General features: G+C 46.6%; 1 long non-coding RNA gene across 12 annotated transcripts in view; it reads left to right on the top strand.

The window, feature by feature from the left end:
- The window catches only part of LOC307110632, a 135598-nt gene that overhangs the window by 91180 nt on the left and 17250 nt on the right, over positions 1 to 27168 (top strand). For 9 of the 12 annotated variants that reach the window (XR_013814465.1, XR_013814466.1, XR_013814467.1 and 6 more), the window contains 6 exons: positions 2995 to 3107; positions 4520 to 4586; positions 4807 to 5038; positions 6985 to 7653; positions 25351 to 25490; positions 26967 to 27162. This is a non-coding gene — a long non-coding RNA (uncharacterized lncRNA). Of the gene's footprint in view, positions 1 to 2268; positions 3108 to 4519; positions 4587 to 4806; positions 5039 to 6984; positions 7654 to 25350; positions 25491 to 26966; positions 27163 to 27168 lie in introns of all 12 variants that reach the window. The other 3 variants (XR_013814470.1, XR_013814475.1, XR_013814469.1) reach the window with 3 other exon arrangements.

Below are 27168 nucleotides of genomic sequence, written 5' to 3'. Positions count from 1 at the left end.
CAGCGGCCGCTTGCAGGATTCTTCCTGCAAATGGGCTACTAGTAAATGTATGTAAAGGATCATATTAATTTGTGGAGGTAAAACTGAGGAAAATGAAGAGTGATTCTTTACCTCCCTCAATAATTCAATGAAAATTTGAATATTTTCTTAGAAACACAAAATGAGAAATTTTGGGAGATGATGGTAAGCTACTTTTAGGACAGGCAAATCTAGGTCCTTTTGAAAATAGGGGTGTCCAACATTGAATTGGTTTTATAAGCATGATGTTTAAGAGCAAGGTGGATTCTGGAGAGGTAGAGTTGGAAGTTGTGGAAGTCAAGAGAGGTGGCCTACCTTTAAATGAAAGCAAAAGGAAAAGATATATGGCCCTTTAACAATGCAGGAATTATTCCATGACTGATGGCATACCCATAGTGTATGTACATTATCCATTCACCCTTGCAGCTTAAAATTCCTTTTTCATGTAAATGTGTAGAAAACTTAACAAGAAAACTCAGAGGTCCTTTGTAATATTTGTGCTTGCTGGTGTTTTACTTGGGAATTATGTAACACTATTTTAACTCATACTATTAAATCATATAAATGGAAATAAAATGTCAATTTATACTCACACTAGAAATGCTTTCCATGATATATACTTTTTCAAAAAATTAAATTTGTTGGGGTGACATTGACTAACAGGATCATATAGGTTTCAAGTGTACATGTCTATGTTACATGATCTGTATATTGCTTTGTGTGTCTACCACCCAAAGTCAAATCATCTTCCATCACCAAATATTTGTCCCCCTTTACCTCCCCATCCTCCCTACTGCCTTCCCTCTGGTAATCATCATACTGTTGTCTCTGTCTAAGAATTTCAGTTTTATATCCCACATATGAGTGAAATCATATTGCTCTTAGCTTTTTCTGCCTGACTTGTTTTGCTTAGCATAATATTCTCAAGGTCCAACCATGTTGTCACAAATGACAGTATTTCATCTTTTGGCTAAGTAGTGTTCCACGGTATACAGTATATGTACCACATCTTCTTTAGATACGTACTTTTTCAGGGTTTATTTTCTTTTCCTACTGAGTTTCTAAATCCTTTATTTTCCTGTAGTTGAAAGTTAAAAGTACAATACATTTGGACAAGGGATGCTTGGCTATAAACGTTTATATGCTCAGTGTTGATGGGGAAATTTTCATTGCTTCAGGGTTGACTTTTTTTCTGTGTCTTGCACATGCAAGATGAAACTAATTCATATTATGAAATTTTATGTTTTATTTTTTTATTTTTATGAAACGCTTTAAAACTTAAGATCAGAGCTGGCTCAACAGCATTTCCCAAGTAAAACACCAGCAAGCACAAATATTACAAAGGACCTCTGAGTTTTCTTGTTAAGTTTTCTACACATTTACATGAAAAAGGAATTTTAAAGTTTCCTACCCTCTCATTCTCCCCCTCCCCCAACTCAGTGCTGGTTAATTAGCCAATCATAAAGAAAAGATGAAAGTATGTGAACCTTAAATCCTTGTGTTCTGGAAAAAGAGTCACAGAATAATTAAAATAAATGTCAACTAATGAGAACCAGAAACAATGACCAATGGAAATAGTGAAAACAGTTGGATCCAGCAGGTCAAAACTTTATGGAAAATGAACACTGGATTGTTGCAGCTTGCTCCTGAGGCTGCTTACGGTCTTTGCACTGGTTGAAGGATCACTGGTGGGAGCAACAGGGAGCTCTTTTCTTCAGAATACACTCCTGTTTAAATGTTCTTTCAACTTCATTAGCTGAAAGTCTTCTTTACTGTGTCTTTTCACCTGGCTTCCATCTCTCTCCCCTATATACTGGAGTCCCTGCCTTTCTGCTGGATCCCACTATCTTGACACAGCTCCTCCCTTATTCAGCCAGGCATAGACACTCCACCACCCCCTACTTTGCAGAGCGGGTGGCTGAGGTACAGAGTTCCCCTAGGACTCGGTTGACCTGGAGTGGGAATGAACCCGTCCCTCTGACATGCATGAGGCAGTGTGTTTAATAGCTAGCAAAACCCATTTCCTCTTCTGAGGCATCAGGATAGGATACATTTTCCCAGCCTTCCTCGCAGTCAGTGTGAGCCTTGTGACTGAATTCTTGCCAATGGAACGTGCGTAGAAATGATGCCCACTAGTGCCTTTCAGGTGGTAATGTACACACCCATCACTTGCAGGCTTGGATTCAGTAGGTCTCAGGTGGGGCCCCATGATCCTTTGTTTCAACTAGCTCTCTACTGTTGGTTTCATAGACAACACTCAAATGTGAAGAATGTCCATCGATTCCAGCCCAGCCATAAAGTGACCTATGCAGACTTTCTCGATCTCTCGACCATATCTGCACAGCTAGAAGCAAAGCGCTCAGGATGCAGAGATGCTTGAAGAATGGAAGGAAACTGGGTTCCTGCTTCATTGACCAGAGGAGCTCTGCTCTAGGGATCTGCCAGTGGTTGGCAAACTGTGGCTCGCAAGCCACATGCGGCTCTTTGGCCCCTTGAGTGTGGCTCTTCCACAGAATACCACGTGCGGGCGTACACGTCCAGTGCGATTGAAACTTCGTGGCCCATGCACAGAAGTCGGTTTTCGGTTCTCAAAAGAAATTTCAATCATTGTACTGTTGATATTTGGCTCTGTTTGACTAATGAGTTTGCCGACCACTGGCCTAACCTATGAGGGTCTGTGAGAAGAGCGAGAAGTAACCTTCCATTGTGTTAAGCCCTGAGTTTCAGGGTTTACTTATTACTGCAGCATGGCTGACTCTAATTCTCCCTCTTATCAATTGCCTTGTCTGACTCTTTTCTTGACTTATGATTTTAAATTAACGTAGCAAACTCACGCAACACCAACTTCGGACCAGGCACAATTCTAGGTGCTGGAGAATGCATAGATGGAAGAGGTGGAGTTCTTTTTCAAAGGATTTGGGAAGGGAGATAAGAAATGGGATCAAATAATGAATCCACAAATTTGCACTATATCAGGGCCTAATCAATCCTGCTTCCTGAGCTCAGAAGACGGAGATGGGAATCCCAGTTGTGGACATCAGGAAAGGTTTTCCAAACGTGGTTGTACCGACATTGGCCTTGAAAGATGGGTAAGGTTTGAACGTGTAACAGAATAGAGAATTGCATATCAGGGGAATTAAAAGGAATAAATAGCAGAAGGCACACAGGGGAGTGTGAGCTTGTCATTGGGGTCCAGTGTAGGATGAAGGACTGGAGTAAAGAAATATACAATGGAAATGAAGGTCAGGGTTATATCAGGGAATACTTTGAATGGCAGTCAAAGGAGCTTGGATTTTATCCTAAGAATGGTGGGGGACTCTTGGTGGGTGTGCTGGGTACAGGGAGGAGGGAAGTAGGAGCAGAAGGCACTGGAGCCTCCCTCCCCGCTTCTCTACCCCCACCCAGGCCCCCGTCCCCACACACACACCTCCAGGGGCTGATTGCAATGGTTCAGGTATGATTGCTGAAGCCTGAAAATGCTGAGCATTAAGATGAAAAAAGACAGGGAAATCTTTTGAATACATTTTAAGAAAAATGGAGTAGCACCTTCTCCACCCTTGCCCCCTTTTTAGAAATGAGGAAGCTGTGACTCAGAAAGGTTCTATCTTGCTCAAAACATTAAGCCAGGGAGTCAGGCCTTGGACGTCCAGTTTCTCACTTCAAGCCCAATATTCGTTCCCACTATTGCCAGGGTCAGGTGAGCCTGCATTGAATCGCAGTACAGCATAACTCACACTTTACAACTTGGCCACCTTTGCGAATTTTAATTTAAATACTTTGAGTCACCTCAGTGGGGAAATTTATTGGAACTCTATTTTCCTATGACCTGCCAATAGCAAGTTTAAGACTCACTTTAACAAACTACATTACACTCCAAAGGGACTTCAACCCAACTTGCTGCTACTTTTTGGGGTCTGTGCCAGACCTAGGGGAGAGGGTTTAGGAATGGATTTCTACCCCTGTGAGGGTTCCCTTTGGAGAAGAGTCCTATAAACCAATACATCTGTTCGGATGGCGGATCATACCCAGGGACAACTGTGGAAAGATGTTCTTTCTGAGGGACCTCCAGGATCACACTGTCTCGAGGTGGCAAAAGGGAAGGCTTCTTACAAATTATAGACAATTTGTTTGCATCCTCTGCCTGCCACTTCCTAGCCATATGATGTGGAACAAATGCTTTAACATCCCAGAATCAATGTTTCTGTGGTCTGAAATGGGGATGGCGATTATCGGCCAGGATAGTATGAGGATTCCAGCAGATTCCAGAGATGAAGTTCTGGGCACAGTGTAAGGTCCCATCTGAGTTCATGCTGCTATCCCAGCCCTCGGGTGTACTAACAAGAGGAATGTTAGTTGCTTTAATAAACAAATCTGAATGTTCCAGTGGCTTCAAAATAATAAAGCTTTACCTCGCACTCACCCACCTATCTACGTGGGTGTTCCTGGTCCCCATGGTGAGTCAAGGACCCATGACTCTTACCTGTGGCTTCTTTCTCTCTAGGATAAAAAAGAGAGGGTGGAGAAGGCATGCCTTGGCCAAGAGCGAGACACATCACTTCCGCTCATTGGTGAGAAGTGGTCACATGACCGCCACAGAAGCAAGGGTGATGGGAAATGGGAGCACTGGCATGGCACCCCATGTGCCAGTGACAATTGGATGCTATGGAAGGGGAGTGGAAATCTCTGCCCCACGTGGGGCAATACTGAGGCGGTATTGGGCTCGGGACCAGGCAGTTGGATTTATAGTGGTGAAAACAACACTTCAGATTCACATTTCTTTCCTCTCAGCTTTTTCTAGAGCTCTGGCAGATCCTGCCCCATTTGGAACCTGGCTCTGAGCAAGAAAACATCTGTGGTTGGAAATCAGGGCTGGTGATTCAAGCCTGTGTGGGACTTGGAGAGGATGCCCTGAGCCCTTTGCTCAACAAACAGCTCTCTCCTGCAAGGAGGAGAGAGGCCATCTGTCTGACTGCTTTGACACTTTTACCCAGTGACCTTCAGGGCTTCAGACACCTTCCCGGTAAGTTGGAGTGAGCTGGGCACACACTGTCCTTGGTTTGACCATCACTGACTCACTAAAGGTCTGGGTGAGAAGGCGAAAGTAGACAAACAGGCACTGAGGGCTTTGCCACCCCAGCCCTGTGCCATGTAACTAGAACTGTGTCCGCTTCAGGGCCAGCGAATGAGCCTGGACGTGGGTGGGAATCGGAGCCTTGACTGCTAATGCCAGAGCCTATGACTGTGGAGTACTGTGTTCAAAGGGGGCATGTTGCCCACAGCCAGGGCACGGGGTGAGGCAGGATGGTGGTCAGAGAAGAATACAGCTTTGGAACAACACACAACTGGTTTCTACCACTTACTTAGCTTTGTGACCTTGAATAAAAGTCACGTATTGTTTCTAAGGCTCAGTTTCCCTCTCTGTAAAATTGGCATAATGCTATGGACCTCAAATGCTTTAGGACAGTGCCAGCACATAGATACACAAGCCATGTTTTTCTCCTCTGCCTGCCACTTCCTAGCCATATGATGGGGAACAATTCCTTCCACTCAAAGGAGAGGAATGTGTTATCACTTCAAGGTCATTAATGTGGATACTAGTCAAGTGCCACCATTTCTCAAGCTCTTACGTATCAGCTAGTCCTCGCAGCAACTGTGAGATAGGTAGCATTATTCCTGTGTGTAGATTTGGACACAGGTCCCACCCTGGGATCAGGAAGGGATGCTGGTAGATGTGGAGATCAGTAGCTCTGTTGGCATGACGCAGCCAAGAAGGGAGTTCCCCAAAGGCAGCAAGGATGCTGGGCCAATGAAGACAAGGCTGTCTACCCACCTCAAGCGCACTAGGAAGGAGCGTACCCGCTCCTGGTTCGTCCTTGTGTCTCTCTCTGAGTCAGTGTTAGTCCTAAGACAGTTGTTGCCAAAGTCACTAACGTGAACGCTGTTGGTTTAGAAATATGTACACACAGCTTCCGGGCGAAGTAGAATAACGTGCCGGGGAAGGGAAGAGCTGCGGCTGAGCTGGGCGCCTCTGAGCTGTCACTGGCTGTGTCTGTCCCTTTGCTTAGCACAGATGGGACTCAGGACAAAATCTCCCTCAAGCAGTGGGGCGGGGGGAGGAGTATATGGCCGCCCTCGCTCTACTTGCTTTTCGATCAGTGTGCACATCAGGATAGGTATTGTGAGATGTGTACTCCATGTGTTTTGAATGCCCTGTTTAGTTTTGTGTTTTTTTCCCCAAACTTTGCAAAACAATAACAATAGCCAAACTCCCAAAGCCAAGCCAATATCACATGAGTCGTTTTTCAGTTTGATGAGCTTTAAGCTTGCCGGCTGTTTCTGGGAAAAGACTTGCTGATTGTGTAGCTTGACGTTGGGAGGTCAGGACCACCTCTGCCAACGGATAAGGGAATGCCTGCGTTGCTTCTCTGTCTGCCCTCCCCCGTCGTTGGCGGCGGCGGGAACTAGGTCTTCGCGCTCCTCCCGTAGCTGTTCCATTTGTTTCACAAATGCTTGCTGAACACCTGTTCTGGGAAACAGGCTGTGTTCGGAGACGAAGCGCACACATGTGAGCCAGATGTGAGCTGTCCTTCAATTCTCACTCTGCCCTCTTCACGTCCTCTCCCTGTTCGCCCCTGGCCAGTGCGGAGAAGGCTCCCAGCACCTCTTCATTTAAGATTCCTAAGGGGAGATGGAGGAGGAGATGGCTTCGCACATCTTGGAGCAAACCATGTACAACAGTCTCTTGAACTCTTTTCATTCCTCAGAGTTGGTTCTGGGACATGGCCATTGCCAGGGTCAGGGTTTCCTGCTTTCCCTTTCCCCTAGCCTTGCTGATCCCAGTTTGCTCCATCCCAGTACCCAGTCCCCGCCCCCCCCCCCCCCCCATGTTCAGCCCTCTTTCTTTTATGAAGTAGAGCGACTCATCTCTGCCTCAACTTTGACCTCTAATCTTGTTTATGTCAACAGCATCGTAAGGCTCAGAAGACAAAGGCCTCTCCTTATGAAGCAATAGCAATCTGCTAGCTCTCGGGCTCCATTTAGAACAGAATATGAACTGGGAGACCCCGCCCAGGATGCTGGTTAAGAATGGAAATCCCTGGACCTACCCCAGACGAACAGAAGCAGCATTTCTTTGAAGGAAAGGGGTGGTTCTCAGCTCTCGCTGCCTATAAGCATCACGTGGAGAACATTCTTTTTAATGGCCCCCACGTGATTTAAAGATGCAGCCAGCATTTCCAATCACTGGAGTACAGGTAGCTGCATTGATTACACGCAACACAAGTAACGTACATGCAGCTTGTACTGCGGGAATTCAGAGGAGAAAAGGTAAGTCCCCACGAGGGCTGTGGAAGGGAGGCAAGAAAGAAACTTCCCAGAGGAGGTGAGTGGTGTTGAAGAGCACCTGGGGGAAGGGGTGGGTAGGTGGCGTTATTATTGGTTGTGAACAGACAAGGGGAGAGCAGCTGATCTAAATCACCGCTGATATTTCAAACAAGCTCACGGCAGGGCAGCGCGGCGTGGAGAGTAGAGCCGACTGGGCAGCAGCACAGCCATTTGCACGAAAACCTCTCTGCGGCCTGCCCAGCCCACCGACGCCAGGCCTTCCCGCCCCAGGAGAGGAGCAGCGATGCCCAGGTACAGTCACACAGGAGCGTTGGCGTTTTCCTAAGCGTTCTGCCCCACGGGTGCTGTAAGTCATGAAAGTATTCCAGAAATGCCAGTATTTAAACACCCCAATTCCTTCTCCAAAGGTTACCTCTCACATTGCAAAGTGGCACCAGGTCTGTGGACAACCAGTGTTCCAGTTGGGGTGTAGACACTGAGGCCTCCGTTTCCGAGGTGGCAAATGCCATCGGCTCTCCAAGGGGCCCAGCCCAGCTGCAGTGTCCACCAGGTCATGGAGGCCGATGGATAGGATCCGTCACCGTCACCATGGGGACAGGCCACGCACCGCCTTCCTCAACTCAGCGCCTGTTTGTTTAACTAACAGCAGTGAGAGTCACTATTAAGGGCTGTTAACACTCCTAAACGCTGTTTGTTGAGCCTGCCAAAGCGATGAGTGTTGACTCGGAGCGCACTCTTTAGATCAGTGTTCTCTTTTTCCCAATTCTGAGTTTACAATTCAAGTGTTTTATTTCCCAACAGTCTGAGTGAATCACACAGGCGTGTGTTCACCAAGGAAAGGAAACAGGGATTGCAGGAGACATGCGATGAATGAGGGATTGCTTACACCAAACACACCCCCTCTTAACGTGAGCAAATGCTGGCTTTCTGGGGAGCTGGCTTGTTTACTCTGACTCCAAATGTGTATGTGTGTGGACTTTGCCAATTACTGGGCTGAGGGGACCTCTCTGCTGGTGAAGTAAAAAAAAACACCAACATTAAACAAATGTTTCCGCTGCATCTGTGAGCTGCCTGCCTACCTCTGCAAAGGCACCGACCACATTCTCGTGCCTTGGCATTAAAAAGTTGTTTGTGACCCTCTGGGACTCTGGGGCCCAAATGACAGACTCCTGAATCTTTTCAGAGCCCCAGAATCAAAGCTGGGGAGAGGGCTTTAGGAGATGGTAATAGTCATATATACCATAATTTATTGTCCAAACCAGGACCTTTTAAGAGTGAAAGGCTGTGCTATTAATAATCACGCCGGGACTACAGGTGTTGGGTGGGACATTTGGTCTTCTCAGTAATAAACCATCCATTATATTTATTGAGCTCCTACTATATGCTAGGAATTTAACTCCTCCTTTAATAATTCTTCTATTTAATCCTTAGGAATGATATTACCATTTTTTCTTTTTTAAAAAATATCTTTATTGTTGCAAGTATTACATATATCCCCCTTTTCCCTCCATTGACCTCTTCTAGCCCACCCCCCAGGCCTTCACCACCCTATTGTCAGTGACCATGCGTATATGCATACAAGTTATTTGGTTGATCTCTTCCCACTCACCCTCCCCTACCTTCCTTCTGGGGTTCGACAGTCTGTTTCGTGCTTCTGTGTTTCTGGATATATTTTGTTCATTAGATTCCACATATGAGTAAGATTATGTGATACTTATCTTTCTCTGATTGGCTTACTTCACTTAACATAATACTCTCCAGGTCCATCCAAGCTGTTGCAAATGGTAAGAGTTCCTTCTTTTTTATAATTGTGTTGTATTCCATTGTGAAAATGTACCAACTTTTTTATCTACTCATCTGCTGATGGGCACTTGGGCTGTTTCCAAATCTTAGCTATTGTAAATTGTGCTGCTATGAACATAGAGGTGTATATATTCTTTCTGATTGGTGTTTCTGACTTCTTAGGATATAGTCCTAGAAGGGGGATCAGTGGGTCAAATAGGAGTTCCATTTTTAATTTTTTTTTAAAGAAACTCCATACTGTTCTCCACAGTCTGCATTCCCACCAGCGGTGTACTAGGGTTCCCTTTTCTCCACATCCTCACCAGCACTTGTCGTTTATTGATTTGTTGATGATAGCCATTCTGACAGGTGTGAGATGGTACCTCGTTGTTGTTTTGAATTGCATCTCTCAGATGATTAGTGACTTTGAGCATGTTTTCATATGTCTCTTGGCCTTCTGTATGTCCACTTTGGAGAAGTGTCTATTTAGGTCCTTTGCCCATTTTTTGATTGGATTGTTTGTCTTCCTTTTGTTAAGTTGTATGAGTTTCCTGTATATTTTGGAGATTAACCCCTTATTGGATGTATCATTGGCAAATATGTTCTTCCATGCAGTGGGCTCTCTTGTCATTTTGTTGATGGTTCCTTTCGCTGTGCAGAAGCTTTTTTATTTTGATGTAGTCCCATTTGTTATTCCCATTTTATAGATGAAATGAGGGCTCAAGGAGTAACTGGGATAAAATGACTGGTCTACGCAAGCATGTCAAACCCTGCGGAGAGCAGACGAGCAAGGGCTTGGACTGAGGTCTGTCTCATTCCAGAGTGCACTCACTCTGCACTGTGCACTATGGTGTCTCCTCCTGTAATTCAGTGTTTTCTTTTTAGAAACTGGTTCTAAGGAGACCTAGGCCAGTGGTCGGCAAACTGCAGCTTGCGAGCCCCATGCGGCTCTCGAGCCGCGGTTTGCCGCTCTGTTGACTAATGAGTTTGCCGACCACTGAGATAGGGGCTTAATCACAAGGAACAACAACAGCCTGTAATTATTGGAATCAAGAGTCTAGGTCAGTGGTTGGCAAACTCATTAGTCAACAGAGTGAAAAACTGTGGCTCTCGAGCCGCAGTTTGCCGATTACTGACCTAGGCTGCTAGTAAGCTGCCATGTGCCCTCCAAGGAAGGAAGCAACAGGAAGAGCCTCTCCCTCTTCATGGTTGGTATGTTGGCCGACTGGATGCGATTCCATTTAGTGGGGGAAGGGGGTGCTTCTATTGCTTGAAAGAAAGAAAACAAAGAAAGGGAGAAAGATGAAGGAGAAGAGAAAGGAGCGAGGAAGAGGAGGAAGGAAAAAAGGAAAGGAGGGAAGGAATGGAGGAAGAAGGGAGGGAGGACCACTGTTCTGAAATGGAAACTCCTTGTTTTGAAAAGAAAAAGCTGGGCTCCAGAGAGGGCACCTGACTTAGTGTCACAGAGCAAATCACAAATAGAGGAAGCAATGATCTGGAGATTCCAGGTCTTTACATTTGCAACCCATGTTCTTGTTGACACACTTCACTGTGTGGCAAGCATAAGCATAAGTTAAGAAGACGTGTTGCTGCTTAAAGCTATTTCCATATTTCACCTCGTTTTGACACTGGTAGCGAATTGCTGGTCCTCGGGGAAGCTTTTCTTTAAAAAGAGGATTAAGCTATTTTTAAACGTTGAGTAGAAAAAAAACTGTCAAAGATTTCAGATGTACGAGGGGAGAGGTTTTAAATAAAGACAAGTGTGTGCCTGTTGAATTTTGTTATCTTTCTGAGCAAAAAAGAAATGTAGGGTTATTGAAATGCTTTCTTTTTTTTCATCACTGTGGCCTGGACTATTTAAAAAAAATTAAATGGTACTAGTTTCAGGTTGCAAAGTGGAGAAACCTACATTCACTTCCCAGTGAAGTAGGATGGGGGAATGGAGTGGAAAAGGAAGCCACAGTTAAAGGAAATCGGAATGAGGAAATTTACAAGGGTGAGAACACAGCAGGGACTTAGGAAGTCATCCCTCCCCAGCCCGGACTCCCACAAAGGACTACCCAGTGGCTGATGCATCCAAGTGAGAGTCTTCTAAAAGAAGAGTCAGCTTGGGGGTTGGGCCTCCTGGAGAGGGACAAGGAGGGAAATCCCAACGGACAAGACCTTGGGCTCCATCCCAACTTCCTCAGAACTGCTGGACTTAATCTGCTCACATTTATCAAGTACTCACAATGTACTGGGGACTCTCCCAAAGGCTTTACCCATGTCCATTTGTTGAATCTCCACAGTCCTGGAGATTGACACTGTTATTATTCTCCAGATCAAATAGCTAGTAAGTGGTGGAGCTGGACTTCAGGCTGAGGCAATTCGATTCTGAGCCTGTGTCCTCAACCCCATGCCACACTCACTCTGAAATTTCCAAGGATTGGCTGGAGGTTCAAGTATCACTGCACATCCACCCCTCGGTAACTGCTGCTGTGCATGCTGGGCATCTCTCATGCTCCTGAGTGAGGAGGTGAAGCAGTGAGGTAGCAGTGAGCATCGCATTTTCTTCTCCTTGAAATGGTTTTCCTTGTTCCTTGCTCCTTAGCCTTGACCAAATGTGTTTGGGAAGGAGGAGGACAAGGAGTGTTCACAGGGCTGTTGATGAGCCCATCACTCTCCAGCACATTCCTCCAGACTTGTCCACATACTTTGCTATTTGTGTTAGGGTCTCGGATTATGGGGGTGCCTGATCTCAGCTTTGAGCTCTGTGGGGGATGCTTTTCTCTAGGCTGAATTTGGGAAGGGTACAAACATTGACTTCCTGAGTACATAAACCTGGTTAAACTTTCCGTACCAGGAATGGGATATCTTAAAAGTCATCTGTTTTATTCTTCTGTAACCATGCATTCTAGGAAATTTAGGAGCCAATAGGTAAAGAAAGGTATTTCAGAATGGGAACAGATGAGAGGTAGAGGGAAGTCATGAACAAAGAAATATGAAGTAAAAAGGGGAGAAAAAGACAATTCTCTACCCCCCCCAAAGGTTATTCCTCTGACACTGATTTTTTGAGTGACTTGATGCATGTGTGATTTCATGCAACTCTTCAGAGCCTACATATTGCCTAAAATCATGAAGGGAAAAGGTGTGTGTGGTGGCTTTTAGGCCACAGTGGAACATGGCTGGCTCTGTGGGCTCTGCACGCATTCTGAAAGCAGATCTAAGCATCTAAATTTATGGGCACATAGTGTGACCTACGGAGGGAGACTGGTGGCAGCCTGGAAAGTCATCTCTCAAGGCCAGAAAGTCAGAGCAGATGACGGGGACCACAGGTGGACTGTTTCTTTCCCAAGCACAGGGCAGGCAGCATGGAAGAAAGGGAGGAAGGGAGGAAGGAAGAAAGGAGGGAGGGAGGGAGGGAGGGTGGAAAGAAAGAAAGAAAGAAAGAAAGAAAGAAAGAAAGAAAGAAAGAAAGAAAGAAAGAAAGAAAGAAAGAAAGAAAGAGAAAGAAAGAAAGAGAAAGAGAAGGAGGGAGGGAGGGAGGGAGGAAGGAAGGAAGGAAGGAAGGAAGGAAGGAAGGAAGGAAGGAAGGAAGGAAGGAAGGAAAGGAAGGGAGGAAGGAAAGAAGGAAGGAAAGAAAGAAAGAAGGAAGGAAGGAAGGAAGAGAGGAAGGAAGGAAGGAAGGGAGGAAGGAAGGAAGGAAGGAAGGAAGGAAGGAAGGAAGGAAGGAAGATGGAAGGAAGGAAGGAAGGAAAGGAAGGAAGGAAGGAAGGAAGGAAGGAAGGAAGGAAGGAAGGAAGGAAGGAAGGAAGGAAGGAAGGGTTCCTCCCACCAAACTGTGATTAAGGGCAAGAAACAAAAGTGCCCTGATGTTTGCACAGGACTCTTTACAAGGAGAGTCAGGGAGTCGAATTCTGCCCATTCTCCTCCAAGCTTGAAATCGCCTTATTACCCAGGAGGATAAACACATTTGTTTCCAATGAGGCCATTGGTCCAGGGAAGAAGGACCCCTGCCCCCACCTTGAAATGAAAGCCTCAGTGGTGCAGAGGAAGTTCATGAAGGGGTATGTCCCTGGGGTTCTTATCATTCCCATAATTGCTGGATGCTATTTCCCAGTGGGGAGAAGTCTGGTGAATCCGGGCTCCTCCATACTGCCTGAGATGGGCCCTGGCTAACGGCAGCCCGGCTTCTTGTACCGCAGGCCTTCGAGGCCTGAAACCAGTTTTCATCTTTTCAAGGAACCCGACCACCGGGAGGGAACAGAGATGGTTTGCCTTAGTTCATCTGTGTGACCAGGGGGAGAGACTAACGGCTGCTCCTTCTGGAATTCAAAGTCTGAGAGTGCTGGAGCCATGGAGAGGGAGAGGAGGAGGGACTGGGGGGCTGCTTGCTCCCACGGAGCCCAGGCCTCGTGGCTCCTCTTAGAACGTGGCCCACACACAGGCAGAGGGGTCCTTCGCCCGGGGACCTGCAGGCTGTGCTCTGCGAGGGGAATGACTGACTGATCGCTCAGAGCCCAGCACAGCACAGAGTAGGTGCTCACTAAATAGTGAACGCCTGGATGAATGAAAGCATTTCTGAACAGCCCTTACAGCTGACATCCAGCGAGCAGGGCTAGGGACTACTATAAAATTCACCCTTTTAGAATGTTCTTTTCAGTGGATAGTCACAGCGTCGTGTGACTATCACCGCCACCTGGTCGCTGGTCCATTTCAAGGGGGATCTGTAACATGCCAGGAGTGACACGTGCTCTGAAGATAACAAGGTGGGGTAAGGGTGAGGATGTTGCTCGTCTGCCTGGGTGGTCAGGAAAGGCCTGGGGATGTAGGGATATTTGAGCAGAAATGAGACATGGGTTTCTGAGCAAAGGACAGTCTAGGTAGAGGCAGCAAGACCCTGAGTCAGGAACACAGCCAGCTCTCAGGAAGGGAAAGCCATCACTGATGAAAGGTGAGAGGACACGAGAGAGGACCTCACCGAGCGTTACCAGGGATTGCGTGTGAAAGCCCCGAGTGCAACGTCTGGTGCCCAGCAGGTGCTCAGTAAAGGAAAGCTGTGATTATTGTGGTTTTTATTCCTGGTCTCATCTTAAAGGCACCAGGCACCTGCTTCCAGAACACACCTTTGCACCCCTCCCCCCAGACACAAGACACTTCAGACACAGTCATCAAACATCCCTTTAGTGAGAGAATGGTATTCAGCTTTTAAGTTAATAATCTTTGTTTGCTATAAGAACAGGCAGGAATACATGCTCAGATGGGATGATAAATCACAAAGACAAATTAATATTAAACCATATGGTTAAGAATTCCTACCAGAGAGGCATTATTTCCTCAAAGGCCTTCAAAGTTCCTATTTCCTTGAGAGGAGGAGTGAAGAGGTTTTGTTTTTTTTTCCTCCCCTGGCCCCTGGTTGAAGGCAGCTCTGTGATGGGGTTTGCTTTATAATTGGGCGAGGGGGTGTCAGGGTCAAAGCGACAGCCAACGTGTGCAGCTATTACAACACATTACATAAATAACTCTATATAATTGCTACCATCCATCAATTTGGGGAGATCAGTGGTGAGAGATGCTGCCAGTTTCTTGGAATGAAAACTAAAGCTCCAAATAGCCCATACGGTCACACTCGCTAATCAATGCCAGTTTTTAAAAAATTGGTCTAGTCACCAATTCAACCTTGAGAAGGAGTCCCCTGTGTATCCTTCATGTTGGTTTGCAAGACTTTGCCCAATCCTCACTTAAATTGTGTGTTTTTCTTCTTCTCATCTCTCACCAAACTCTTTTTATCAGAGTAGTATTCTTCGCTCTGCCTTCCCCCAGGCTGCGGCCTGAAGCCCCTGCGGAGTTGGCCAAGGACGGTTAGCTCCGAGGGGTTTGGGTTAATCTGACCACCACAGGCAGCGGAACAGAACATCCTGACTCCTTTGCAGATCTGGGGAGTTCGGACTGTCCGCTTTCTCTGTCTACATGGGTCACGCTAACCTGATTCTTTCTTAATTCCTTAGTTCATTCTGGGTTGGCGGAAGAGTAACCACAAGTTTCAAAAACAAACAAACAAACAAACGAGCAAATGTATTAGATGTGTGGCATTCAGAGTTGTCTGAAATTTGAAAATGGAAAGGCTTCCCAGTGACCCCACCTTGCTCTTGACCCCAGTCAGTCTGCACCATGAGGCAGGGATGTGAGTAGCCCATCTCTCCTAGGCCTCCAGCAATGGGTCCGGCAGGAAGTGGCCGAATGAACTTAATGAACTGACGTGGAAGGAATGAAGTCACTCTGGTTGAGAAGGAAATTGAACAGGAAGCTCCCTCAATCAGGATCTTTTGAGTGGAGATATGTGGCCAATAGCTTGCTTTGTATGATCCCAAGCTCTGCAAACTCCTGGAATGTCGGGGTCTTGCTTCGTTCCCACGTGAGTGGGGCTCAGGGTCTTCTCTGGGCTGGTGATGGCGAGGGATGTATGGGGAGCATACGTGCTCACAGTGCGTGTCACAGACACGGGGAGAGCTCTCCGCCCCTGGCACAAAGTCTAGTTTTCATTCTTCATGAAAAATTGGCCCCTTTGTAAAAAAGCCCGTTTCCAAAGGCACGCCCATTCGATGGCGGCCCCTGAGGATGAGACGGGGCCTCGGGTCCTTTGGGCTTCGAGTTCTACGCTCCGTCTGCATCTTCCAACAAGCACTTGTCTGCATGAACGGCCCGTGTTCTTCAGAATGGTGCAGCCTATTGTATTCGTCAGGAGCACTTTTGTGGCTAATTAGTAGGAAATGAAGGGATTCAAGGCTGATTTGGTGTTTCCAGAAATCCTCAGAAGTTCTTTCAGAAAGAAAAATAAGTATTATTTCTTCTCCATTTCAAGGAGAAGAAAACGGGATGGTGTTCTTTTTTTTGAGGAAAATTGCTACTTAGAAACATGCTGTAAAATGTGTCATGCTTTTAGGTCAACGGCTACTATGCATTTAAAGTTTCCTGGGCCAAACAAGGTCCTGCCAGTCGTGGTTTTACCTTTTCTAGGTGCTAGTGCAAAGGGCTGGCCCCGCTATTAATTCTCCCTTCCTGGCAGACAGGATACGGTAATAATCATGATCATCATCATAATAACAGTAACAAGAACATCTTCTATTTGAACAGCGCTCTATACTTTCTGAAACTTCTTTCATTTGCGTTATGATTTGATCGTAAACAGAAGCCTGTGAGGATGGCCAGGCAGGTGCCACAAGGGGGAAAGGGCTTTCTCAAAGTCTCGTAGTTCAGAGGTAAAACCAGAACCCAGGTCCCCCTATTCACCAGCTGACACCCTTTCTGCTAGAAGAGGGTCTGTGAGGAGGGGGGGTATGTCCCCCAATTTTAATTTCTGTTGCAGTGGCTGATTAAATCTTAACCTTTTGCACTCGGATGTCGAGTGTGACTCGACACGGTTAGCATCGGTAGCAGGAATCGAGAAAAAAGCAAGCGAGTGCAAAGGGTTAAGAGAGTTTCTCTTGGTTGTATTCCCATAAGTCTGCAGGAATGTTTGCCTGACAAGGCCTTTAAAAACACTTGACACCTTGTACCTGATGCTATGCTATTGACTGGGCTGTAAAGGGATCGGATCAATGTATTTTTTTTGCACTGTGACAGAGATCAAGAGGAGAGGGAGATAGTTATATGTGAGGGAAGAGTGAGAGAGAGAGAGAGAGAGAGAGAGAGAGAGAGAGAGAGAGAGAGAGAGAGAGAGAGGAGTTTTCTCTTCCCTTTAGGGGAAAACAATGCCTGAAGGACTTCTAGAAGCCTGATTTAGGCCTTAAACATTTTATGACTCAAATAATCTATGGCTGCTGATTTCCAAGTTCTTCTTGCAAGAGCACAGGGACTTGTTCCTTAAAATGACCCAAAGAATGTTGCAAAATACTCAAATCAGAAACCACTTTATTTTTAGTTACTTTCTCCCCTTCCTCCTGTGAGTGACTTCTTGTATCAGATGGAGGCAGCACACCAACCCTGCGGCAGCTGACCTTGTGTCCCTGGAGAGGCCCCTGCCTGCAGCTCGGCGTGGGGGCTCCTCTCGGTCACCCCTCCCCCCGGCATTCCTGTCTGCTGTTGCTCATTGCTGGGACACTGTGAACCTGCAGAGGACAAGGAACGTGCCTGCATAACCTGTGCATCCCAGCACATGCCCAACACATAGCAGGCATTCAAATCCTCATGAATAATTGTCTGGGAGGACGGCGGAAGCGTCACATTCTGCCAGAACTGTGCGTGAGCCTCAGACTGTGCCGCTTCTAGAAATACTTTCTTTTCTTTATTTTTTAGTTACAGTTTACATTCAGTATTTGTTTGTGTTAGTTTCAGGTGTACAGCATAGTGGTTAAACAACCGTATACTTTACAAAGTGGTCCCCCAATACTTCAGTACCCAGCTGGCACCACACCGAGTGATTACAGTAAAATCGCCCAAACACTTTTCTTACAAACTTCCATCACACCCCTCAAGGGAAATATAGGAAGAACAAAACCAGATAAGAACATTTTTGTCTAATAATGTCTTGGTTTATCTCAAGCTTGATGAGGTGGGGGGGTCCCCAGGAGGCAGGTCTTTTGTAGGATATTCAGCCCAGCTCACTGAATCGGGGGATAAGGTCAATGTGGTCAGGATCCCCTCTGTCAATAACCCAAAGTTTATTGTTCATTAGCCTCTTTTATAGCCAATCTATAACCTTACTCTTAAAATTTTGAAATTAAATGGCCCACAAATACCTAACTCCTTCAGTTGTCATCTGAACTGGTTTTAACATCTTATTCATCAGAGAGCTGAACAAGATCTTTGACCCTGTTTTATATTTGTAACCCAGCCCAGCCTCAGGTCCTTCCTTCGGGGGGAAGTTCTCTGCCTCCTCACACTCACAAGTTATCCCAGTCTCCTTTGTTCTCGTGGCACTTTGAATATAACCTGTTATCACAAATTGCATGGCATTATGGGTATTTACGTGTGGGCCCTCTCTCCATTCCTATCTGTAAGACCGTCAGCCTTTTGAATACAGAAACTGAGTCTTTTTTCATCATTCGCCCTCTCAAGTTCCTATAGATCCAAATGGGCATTCAGTGCAGATTTTAGGATGAATGAATGATAGATAGATGAATGAATGAATGAATTGGGCAAGGCACTTGGAATACAAAGATGAATAAAACTAGTTGCCTTGCATATGGCTAACCAATCCAAAGCTCAGCTAAATATACGTGTCTTAATTTTACAGTCGTGTGCTGCTTAACAACAGGGATACATTCTGAGAAACGTGTCGTTCAGTGATTTTTTGTCATTATACGAACAACATAGAGTACACTTACATAAACCTTGATGGTGTAGCCCACTACATGCCTAGGCCATCTGATATAGCCTATTGCTCTTAGGCTATAAGCTTGTACAGCATGTTACTGTACAAAACTACAAGAGATGAAATCAAGCACAAGCAAAAAATGATGCAATAAAAGAACTATGAACACGAAATGTATGAGGCCACTGCCAGTATAACATGGCATACTGTTTTATGGCAAACTTTTTTCATAAGTAGAGAGAGTACACTCTAAAATAACAATAAAAAGTATAGAATAGTTAACACATAAACCAGTAGCCTAGTAGTTTATTATCATTATCAAGTATTACTGTGCGTAATTGCATGTGCTGTACTTTTATATGACTGACAGTGCAGTGGATCTGCTTACACCAGCAGCACCACAAATGCGTGAGAAATGCATTGTGCCATGACGTTATGACGGCTACGCTGTCACTCAGCAACAGGAATTTTTTAGCCCCATGACAATGATATGGGACCACCGTCATAGATGCACTCTGTCACTGACTGAAAAATGGTTGGATGGTGCATGGTAGTGATTTCAGAGTTTGCCTGGTGTCTGGGAAGTCCCACTGTAGTGCAGGTGTGTACTAGTGTTTTCCTTCTCGTGGGGACGGCTTTTTGATGACTGACTACTGTTTGAATGACTCCAACTAATCAGTCTGCGCCCGGGGTTTGGGAATATTGGACCATGTTCTTTGGCGAAGGACGCAGCACTATTTCAAGTACAGTATCGTTTCCAGTGCAGCATAGGCCTGGCTCGTTACTAACATATTTCGTGAGAAACCTGATGTTGCCGAGGTTGACTTCACTTAATTCAAATAATATTCAACATAAAATGACATATTTGTCCAATGCTTTTAGATAGAATTTTAGTATTTGTTGATTAACTCACTGTATGAGTTATTACCTTGAATTTCAGGAAACTTTCTCTATGTTCCCAACTGGGTCTGGGCAATCCTCACTGTGAGCCCCCGCCCCCCCCCCCCCCCGCCCTCCCGCAGGGCCTGTCTATGTCAGTGTAGCTCTCCCCTGAGCCTGACTTGGTGGCAGTCATCCCTGAATGAGGGGAGAGTAAAGCGCATGGGCTCTGGTTGGACCTCACTTTTACTAAATGGTTATTTCCAAACAAGGAGAGCATCATGACGCTCCTGCAGATAGAAAATAGACATGTGCTAAAGATTTCATTTACTTCACTCATCAGTGAGGGAACCAGGCAGCCGTTACAACCAGGTGTGGACGAGGAATATTGAAATGAATGTGCAAATAGAGGCAAAACCAGCTTCTTTCACAGGCGGAGAGAAGTGAATTGAAGCTCTGTGGCCAGGACAGGATTTACATGTCTGTAAACAAGAATTATTTTGCGTGGCTATCAGCTCTCCACAATGTCCAGAGCTGTAAAACAGCTCGCCCACGATCCATCGATCCATCAGATAACCCGGAAGGCATCCTCCCCACAATACAGAGTTTCTCAGTAAAGCACACATTTTCCCCACAGCTCACATTTCACCTGTGCTGACAGGTCTTCCGGGAAGGGCCTCTGGGCAGAGCAGCTCCGGAAGGCCAAGATGAAGAGGAGATTTCATCCAAACCGTTAAAATTGTACAACCGTAGCACACAAAACATAGTTTTGAGCATCTAATCCCAACTTGTACATTTTTATTTGATTAGGAATTATGCACAGGTATTATGATACCAGAATAATTCAAAGAAAACAAGTTTGGCCACTTATTGGGTGCATGATGGTTAAAAAACAAAATTCACCCAAGTGCATTTGGAAATCTAATTGGCTTTCTTAATGGATTCCTGGATGAAGCAGCATCCCATCTAGCAACTAGAAGGTGCTCTGAGGGTGGTACGGAATGGAAGGTTTTTATAGGAAGAAGGGTGTGGCAAGGGAGCTATTAAAAAAAGAAAATACTATTTTGGGGCAGGGACATCTGTTTTTTAGGGGAAGGGAACAGGACTGAAGGGTTTTTATCATGCAGATTGCCTCTTCTCTCTGGGGGGGATGGAGAGGCCCCACATGGAGGTACCTCCTTGGCACTGACCAGAAAATTCTAGCCTGGTTGATATTGTTAGGTATTAAATCTTGGTTTGGTATCATGGGCTTTTTTTTTTGCACAAGAGACACCATTTGGGGGCTGTGATTTTCTCTTTAACATTACTCAGCAGAGATGTGCCTCAGTTTCTCCATCTCTAAAATGGAGATGGTAACCCAGAGTTGTTGTGAGGATTGCATATGTTAATAGAAAAAATACAATGGGACTCAGCACATAGTAAGTGCTCAATCAATGTTAGCTCAAAAGATATTATAAAACACACAGAAATTAAAGTGAATGAGATATAAAATATGTGTAAATAGGGTTTTAGCACTTGTCTTTCTGTCCTCAGTGGGTCAGCTGACCACTCCATGCGGTATGTGCAGCCCATTCCAGAGACTGTAAATAGGAGGCCGGATAAGCCATGTGGGCAGTGGACATTGAGGGTGTGGGTGGGATTAGGGCCGGAAGCAGGAGGATCACAGAAAAGGCAGCATTGCAGGGCAGGAGAGAGATGAAGGGGTTTGAGCTGGGGCATCCTTGGGGAGACATGAGGAGGACCCCTGAGGACAATGGGGTCCTTGTCTGATGTCCTTTGCACAAGGACTTGGCAGGGATGGCAGAATGAAGTCAGGGAGAAGGAGATGCTTGGTGTGGGAGGGAGCCACGCTTTGGAGTTGGGAAGCCAGGCAGGGAGATGCAGAAAAGGCCAGAGCAGTGGGCTCAGCTCCCGTTGTCCCGCGGCTCTGGAAGGTACTGGTAGCTCGGGCTGCGTATGCCTGCATTAGCATGTACGGCTGAGCCTGTAAGGGGCCACAGTTTAAACATTACTTACAGGCCCACTATTTTGCACAGATATAACAGCAGCTACTTCATTTAGTTTTCCCTGTAACTCTGTAAGAGCATTACCATCCCCATTTTACAGGTGAAGACACTGAGGCTTACAGAGGTTAGGTGACTAGAGCTGTGAAATGACAAGCTCAGTATAAGCGCCTGCCATATAGTCTGGGAGAGCATGTGCTCTTGGTCTTCTGTACCCACTGTCTCCTGCTAAAGCTTAGAAAGCTGTGCACCCTCTGTATGTCCTAGGTACCCCAGTTCTCAGTGTCCTCTCAGCGAAGAGCTTTCTCCCCAACTCCGGGGTGTCTGTCTGAAGAGCAGAATACCAGCACCTGCTTGCTAGGCAGCGCCTCCCAGTGTATCTCTGTCCCCACCCAGAAAGCAGACAGATGGCATGTGGAGAAGGCCAGGCGAGGAGGGGGAGGCTCAGGTGGCCCAGAGACCCACAAACATCCCCTCAGAAGGCACGGCCCGCCCAGCTGTGGTGGGACAAGTCAGGGTGGAGGCAGGCAGGACCTGATCTTTTAAGAAGATTCAACTGAGACCCTCCAGTGACTCATTGCACAGGTGAAGGATTGATTTGCCTCAGACACCCGCACAGGAAAGGCCCGCGTGCATCTTCCACGTCCTGCCCTCTGCTCTGTCTCCGTTAATGGTCAACTCTTACCGCTTCCAAAGAATCGAGGAGGTTTGCCCTGAAAGTGATAAGTTACAGATGAATCTAGTACGTAACTGTAAAATATGCTCGACAATTTAAAACTCTTCATGCAGACCTCGGCGAGATGATCAAAGGTGAACGAGGGGGATCGCTGGGCCCTGCTGGAAGGCAGAGCTCAAGATGATTTATCAAGTCAGTGTCTCACCTTCCTATGACCTTAGCAGTTTGCAGAGCAATTTCCCGCCCATTCTTGGTATGATATTTAACACGTGAAGAGCCTGCTTAAACAGCGCTTCTAAAGTGTTCTTTCTTATCTGAAGGCTTTGTAAAAGGCATTCCAGGTTTGTTGAATGAATGAATGAATGAATGAGTGCATGCATGCATGACAAGGGAGTCTTTTTCCCCCTTCAGTATCAAAGGTCAGTTTAAGCCAAGCCCTTGACTGAGTCATCACCAACCCCTGGAATCACTCGTACAAATAAAGGCTTACCATAGGTGATATGTTTGCTGGGACAGATTAGAAACGGCTCGGTTGAAACTCTCTCACTGAATCCTGGGAGGTGGTACTGTCAGGGCTAGGCCTGCACGTTGAGTTATACTGTGGATCATGGTTGTGACAGCGGCTCTAGTGACCAACCCCACTCACCAGCTCATGCAGAATTTAAAGCCCTTTCACGTGCTAGTCTTGCATGGGACAGATCAGTCTCTTGGCAACTTTTTTGGTGAACGCAGTAAAGATGGATTCGGGAATACCAGCGCTGGGGTTCAGAGATGTTAGTCTCACCGGCCTTTGTCCACGGGCCGAACAGCAGAGGGGTAGCTCCTGTACCACAGCGCGAGTGTTTTATCTTCAAAAGGGGATATCGTTCTTTCTGTTCTCTAAAGAGGCAGCTCGAGCTCGTTGAGGTTACAGAGAAAGCAGCTTCCCGATTTAGGGGAAAGGGGAGCCGAGCAGCCCTCCTGCGAGATGTCAGTTTCTAATACTTGGACATTTCATAGAGTTCTCCTCCTCCTCCTCCTCCTCCTTGGGACTAGGCACGTGGCATTCTAGCAAGTTCGAAAGGTCTTAAATTCAGACTGATCACTCATTTGAAGCAGAACAACAACAACAGAAGAATAACAAAGCAGCTAAAATCCGAGTGTTGCAAACGTCTTTGGCCAATAATTGTGAAATAGCGTTGCTTTTGCCAGTTCCTGTTTTCATTTTCCATAAATCTATTCTGGTATCGTTTTATTCCCTTGAAGTAGATGTAGCAAGTTCTCAGTGACACCGAGTAAAACAAGATAACCAGAAACCCCACTGTATGTTAAACGAGAGCAACAAAACCCTGACTCCGTGTTCAGCTTAGAAAAATTACCTCCTGGGGAAAATTCCCAGTGTTTTAGAGAAGCCACAAAACTACCTGGGAACGTCCCCAAATGATGTGAACACATCTGTGGTGAGTGATGAAGCACAGGAATCACAAATTGGAGCGGCTCAGGCGAAAGAGCAAGATTCTGGTGACTTAGAGTTTCTGTAGCACTTATGTGGGTGGGTGGCATCTGCCACTACCCAGCTGTGTGAGCCTGGCTCAGTGTCTGTGCTCCTCTGGACCTGCACAGCCTCCTCTACGAGGGACAGACTGATAAGACTGATGCCGAAGGTGGTTAAGAAGTACCAGGGGTGGGGAGGGGAGCTCAGAAAATGAGCCTCTGCCATTGTTTGGAAGGTGGGAGAGAGGAGAGATGGAGAAAGAGAGCGCAGAGCGTGGCTTGTGCGAGGCTGGAAGCAGGAAGAGTTTTGAAAACGGGAGGGGAATCCTATCAGAAGCAGATTGCTATGTGAGCGAAACACCCCGTTATCTGAGTGAGGCTTCGGGATAAAAACCTGACACCAAAATTCTTTCCGTGTGCTGCTAATAGCACCGCCGAGCGGAGCAAATGGAAGGCATTTACCTTTCACCAGCTCTCCCTCGCCGGCTTTTGATGGGGCAGCCAGTTCAGGCATCAGGGCCAAGTGCAGGCAGCTCAGGCTGCAGGGCTCCAATTTGTAGCCTCTTCCGGGCCTGCTGCTTCCCGATCGCAGGCCCACCGTGCCAGGCCTTCTCGTTCCTCCTCCCGTCCCTTTTTAAGCGGAGAGGCACCTGGCGATGCCTTCCGCCGTGGTCCTCACTGTCACTTTGTCTTGCACTAGGGAAAGATGGAGGGGCTCAAAATCCCACCGTGGGGTCATTTGTCCTCATTCTCTCTGCTGGCCGGGCAATGAGTGTAGGCCGGGCAAGCATTTGGTGTCAAGAGCGTGGCCTGGAACATTGTGTCTCAGTGGGTTCCCTTGTAATTCCTGATTCTGTATTCTGGTGGGGGTGGGGGTGGGGGGTTGTGCAGAACCCACGCCTCCTGCATATCTCCTGCTCGCTGTGGAATCCCCCCAGCTAACATGACATCTGTCAGGTGCTCAGCAAACATTCCTAGGATAGATGACTTGAAATGAGTGCTGTATTCTGGTTTATAGCATTTTTGTCCCAGGACTCTGGGTCCTCAATAACCCTTGAAAGTCCCCACTAAGCTCTTTCTAGAGGACCATAAAGCTTGTATCATGAAAGGTCCAGCTTTTGGCTTAGTTCCCTGTGAAGACTGAGCGTATGTAGCATGGCTGGAGGCTCTGAGAAGTCTAGTTCATCCTCTGCGTAACTGACGAAGGCATGCGCACACAGAGACAAGGACTTACATTACTCAAGGCGGTGGCAGGCTCACCATCAGACCCCCAGTAGCCTGCTTATTTGTTATTTAAAAAAAACAAACAAACATATTTTTATTTATTTCAGAGAGGAACGGAGAGGCAGAGAGAGATGGAAACTTCAATGATGAGAATCTGCTCCATCTTGTCATGCCTCCTACTGAGGATCGAGCCCATAACTCGGGCACGTGCCCTGACTAGGAATTGAACCGTGACCTCCTGGTTAATAGGTCAATGCTCAACCACTGAGCCAGGCCTGCTGGGCTAGCCTACTTATTTAACCAGGGTCCCCACATCCCAGGAGGTAGAGTGATGTGGTGGCTAAGAGTGCAGGCTCTAGGAACCAGAGCCTCAAGGGCTGCTGGTTCAAACCTCAGCTTTGCCACCTATTAGCTGAGTTATCATAGGCAAGTCACTCAAGCTGTCTGTGCCTCAGCTTCCTTATCTGTAAAATAAGAATAACAGTGGTCCCTCCCTTCTAAAGCTCCTTAGAGGACTAAATGAGTTAACATCTCTAAAATAATTAGAGCCATTCCTGGCATATTAGCAGCACTATATACATGTTTCTTAAAACTATTATGTCTTTCTCTAATACCTGAATAACCGATTAATTCCAGTTCAATAACCATTTCTGTGCCAGGAGCAGCATGTGGATGGAAGATGCCAGATGAACAAATCATGGCTTTGGCCTCCAAGCTGCTTGCATGCAATATCATGAAGGAATGATGGACCTGGTCAGCCTTGAGCTTGAAGAGGAGCAGCCTCCTATAAAGGCCAAGGGTAGGTATCAAAGCTGTAGCGCTCCACATCACACAGATGGGAAGGTGAAGAAGGCCCCACGTGAGAAATTGCTGCTGCCACCTGTGACAGGTTGTATTTCCTAAGGATGGCCTCAACGACACCTCCCATTCCACATGCTTTTCTAGAGCCTCATCACTTTCACATCAAGAGATGGAGCCTAATGCCCCTTCCCCTGAATCTGGGCAGGGCTCCCAGCTTTCTCAGAAGGCACAGAATGCTGCAGAAAGTGACGCCCAGTGACTTCTGAGGCCAGGTCATCAAAGGTCGGGGCTGGGAAGCCAGGTGGGCTTCTGGTTTTGGAGCTGGGATGCTTGCCTTTGGAGTCCTGAGCTGCCACCGAAAGCCCCGAGGCTGCCATACTGTGGGGAAGCACAGGCCACAGGGCGAGGACACGTGCAGCCTCTGGCTGACAGCAGCACCAGCTGAGGTCCTCGCCAGACACGTGAGTGAAGATACTTCCAGATGATTCCAGTCCCTGGCTGCTGAGTCACCCCGTCTTGGAGTTTTCCCAGCTATCTCTTCAGACACTGGGGAGCAGAGTCAAACCTGTTCCCTTTCCAAATCCCCAACCCACAGAATCAGCGAATAGACCAAAGAGGTTATTTTAAGCCACTAAGTGTTAGAGTAATTGGTTGAGCAGCAGCAATAGCCGGCACACTCCCCTCGGACCTTCTGCTGGGACTCATTCATTTACGACTCCCAGCAAACAGACAGTTCTTCCTCTGGAGATCTTAGAGGAAGAAGGCATACTCATAATAAGGTTTGTTTCTTCATGAGTCTAGAGAATTCCCAGAGATCAACGATGCTACAGCTGGATAAGTTTCTGGAGCTTACCATGTGTCATGTGTCCTGCTTGCCAACATCTGGCAGGGACAGCTCCCAGGGAGTCATCACCAGCCCCACGGGAGAGCGGGCAAAGGATAGCAATGGAGTCCCCTCACCACCCCTGGCTGTCCCATGCCCTTCTGCTGAGCAGGCACGGATCACCATGATGCGTGCATGCAGATGAAAGTGCCAAGTCAATGTGATGTTCAGTTCACCTGTATGGATGGATTCCCCTTGAAGAAAGAGAAGGACTCATTTGGTTGGCAAGATGGTTCCCATATTTTCTAGCCTGTTATTCATCTTACTAACTGCTTGCTGTTTGCCCCGACTCTATATTCAGTGTCTATTATTTTGTTCAGTTCTCACGGTCAGGGTGGGAAGTTGTTTGTCCACCTTATTTTAAAGACAGAGAAACTGATACTCAAAGACTAACTCAACATGTATTGATTACTAACACATGTCTAATCAATGGTGAGGTTTGGACTTAAACCTGTGCCTTCTGATTCCAAATTCAGGTCTCTCGTTATTGTACTCTGAAAAGAATCTCTGTTCTGGAGCAAAAAGATGTCTATTTGTTCCAAGGTTGTCAGGAGAATGCGTGTTTAACATGTGATGTTCCTTGCTTTTCAGGCAGTTCCCAAGCACTGGAATTCTGTACTTCATCTGTAAAGGAAGTTAGTTTTCTGCTCGAGTGAGATGAAACCAGTGGTGATCTGAGGTATCTGTCACTATTCATAGTGCAAATTCCCCCACCATGCTGACTGCAAGCCACTAAGTTGGTGCCATTGACCCTGGAGCTGAGAAGAGAGATACACATTTTGGTCTGGTAAGC

Source organism: Cnephaeus nilssonii, assembly GCF_951640355.1.
Source record: "Cnephaeus nilssonii genome assembly, chromosome: 14".
NCBI lineage: Eukaryota > Metazoa > Chordata > Mammalia > Chiroptera > Vespertilionidae > Cnephaeus > Cnephaeus nilssonii.
Note: the sequence above shows the minus strand (reverse complement) of the source record. Positions and strands in the feature narration are given on the sequence as shown.